Genomic DNA, 3033 nt, shown 5'->3' with positions numbered 1-3033 from the left:
GGTGAAGCTCTGGATATTACGGTATTTTCAAAAAGTAATAACTAGTGCGGAATGAAGGACTTTCTAGAAGAAAAAAAAGGAGAAGATTTAACTAAGACTTCCAGTCTAGAAGAAGACATCAACAAACCGAGCGAGAATTATAGTTATTCATTTGAGTGGCTATCCCCGAACTTCGAAAACTTGAAAACAAGTTGGTACCCTAACTTAAGAAAGTACTGTATTTGAAAGAAGACCTGTAACAATTTTTCCACAGCATTATGGTTTCTTAATCTGTTCGATCCTCAATTGCATGAAGTCTTTGGGTTTATGCCAGCGCATCACGACTTGGAGTATTATACTCCAAAAACTCTTTCGTAAGGGGGGTAATGAGATACAACTGCGATAACGTTTTCACTCGAGTGACGGCGACATAGAAATATGAACGCTGAGGAATCCTGCGAGTCGGATGACGAAGCGGAGCAAGAATCATTTTCTCTACTGTCAGTCCTCCCTTTGAAATACCCGACGTGGTAATTCGTTTTCTTCCTCTGATGTGTGTGATGTGTGTGTGTGTGCGTGCGTGTGTGAGAGGGAGGGGGGGGGCTTACTTACGCGCTTACGTCGTAAGGTTGATGTGTACTAGCCGAGCGCCGCCGCTACGCGGCGGTAATTTTGGTTTTACTCCAGATTTTTGCCTTCCCGCCTTCGCTTCGCTTCGGCGAGATAATTAGTCCAAATCCTCTGAGTCCCATATGTGATAAATCGACTTCTTTAATTTCATAAATCTGCGTTTCATTTACTACAAAATGCTGAGTTCCCAGTAAGCCGTGTAAATATTTCTACCGGTACAAAAGACTGAGCCCCTAGCATCATACTTACCATGCTCATCAACGATTACGCTAGTGATCTTGGCAAAGTCTCTTTATTGTTGTTGGCTATCACTGTACCTTAATCTTCCACCCAGAAGCACCTGCACTTCAGTCTAAAATCGCTAAATAATATATTTAGTTTAGCGTCGTGCTCGATTTCACGGGCCGTTTCTGAAACCTAGATTGCATCAATGCAAAGAATATCTGTCCAGCTTGCATCAAATACCCGCTTGTACTGCCTGGTTAAGCTTGTAATAAACTGACTATTAACCACTTCGCAAACCAAACTCGCTACTTTGAAAGAAAATTAAAAGTGTTACAGTTTGAATATTTAATAAAAATATTCAAGCTGTAGCATTTTTTTATGCCTTGAAGTGTGTTCATTAGACACTCTATAATAATAATAAGTGAGGTGTATTGTGTTACTGGCGGACCTTGATTCACCTGAACTCTAATACCCATTCTCGCCAGACTAGTCTTGTTCTGCCGAGTTTCCCTGTCTACCTTGGGGTTTCGCCGCTGCTCCCCCTTCTCTTTCCTCATTCTACTTCATCAAAGTTCCTTCATCTCTTCTTCGCTCTTCCCAATGACCGACATCGCTCTGCATGAGGTCTTGGATACTTGTGCTCAGCGGGTGTTCCCCCGCTTCGCCCATTGACATGTAAACTTTGCTCACCGAGTGATCCATTGCGTAGTTTGCCAGCCAGTCTGCCGCTTTATTCTAGCTCCGGTAATGATGCGTCCAGGACTTCACTCTGCACTTATCTGCCAGAAGTCGTGCCATTCTGTGCCAGTGCAACAATTTTTTGGCCCTCGGCTGGCTCCGCCGCTTCATTATGCCCAGTATCATGGCGCTGTCTCCTACAATGTGAAGTCCGTACCATTGCATTTCTTGTGCTTTCTTCAACACTCTATGTAGACCGATGAATTCCGCTTGATTGTTGGTGACTTGCTGGTGGCCTCGAGACGTCGCCGCCGCCCAAATCAGCTTCACTGTCTTGCGTAGTCCGTCGTACTCTACAATCACACTCCCACTTCCACCTTTCCCTGGATTACCGCGTGAACCTCCATCAAAGAATCCTATATGGAGGGGGTGATCGGGTTTATTCCCCTCCCCTATAGCCTCTCGTGCCGCTCGACAGTGCTGTACAATGTGACTAGCCGTCTCCAACTTCCACTTGCTTCGCCTTGTGACCGGAAAAAGCGCTGTATAATACCTCTGCAGTGACTCAATAATTGCCTTGCTGGTTTGTCTTAAAAAACCTTCCGCAGTGATCATCGGCCCCTCTGTCTGGTATGCCTGATTTACTCTCCACCTCCATAAGGCGGATATGGCTACTGTACATCCCAAGGCCCACATATCTTCTGCCACTTGATGTATATGGTCCCAACATTCCTCTGGTTGGGTCATTCCCCACTCTGCAAGCCAAGTAGGCAGTCTCGGCAGGTGAAGTGCCAACAGCTCTGAGATCTTCATATTTACTGACTGCTCATATTGATCCCCGTCTCGAATTGGTTTGCTAAAAAGATGGAGCCACTGTCCCCACATGTCCTTGGCATCCGGGCATTCCCAGACTAGGTGAGCTTGTCCCCTGCCTTCTCCTTCCATCTGCTCCGTGCATCTCGCCCCTGAGCATACGTAGCCTTTCTTGTCCGTGGCCCATATCTGTAGCCTCCAGTGTTTCAGCCTCATCAGATTTTGTACCTGATACGGCGTCGCCCCTGTCACTTTGTGCAGTCTGTCCCATCCGAGCAATTGAAGTGCCGAGGCCATTGGTTTGTTCTTTCTGGCCCCTTTTTCGGCTATTTGCTTGAGTTTGTTATGGGCCTTTTGCTTCTTTTGCTTGGTAATCACCTTCTTGTAACCTTTTCTGGTTTGTGCCCAGCGTCTTCTTCCCGCCCATAGTGGTTGCATTCCGGTTAGCCACGGATGTGGCACTATCCAAACCTGCCGCTCATTTGTGTCTAGGGATGCCGCTATTGCTGTGGTCAGTTCCATGTCCTTGGCTACCTTCTGTAGATGCGTACTCCAGCCATGCATGACCTGCTTCCGTGCTCCGCTGTTGTCTACCCAGAATTGATGATGTGGATCATCCAGGCCATGTCTCACTCGTAGCACCTTGTCTTCGGTGGGTTTGTACGCCAGCTCGGGAAATTGGGCTAAGAAGGAGAGGCATAGCTCCCT

This window comes from Phytophthora infestans, genomic scaffold (genome assembly GCF_000142945.1).
Source record: "Phytophthora infestans T30-4 supercont1.18 genomic scaffold, whole genome shotgun sequence".
NCBI lineage: Eukaryota > Oomycota > Peronosporomycetes > Peronosporales > Peronosporaceae > Phytophthora > Phytophthora infestans.
This window is presented reverse-complemented; position numbering follows the sequence as displayed.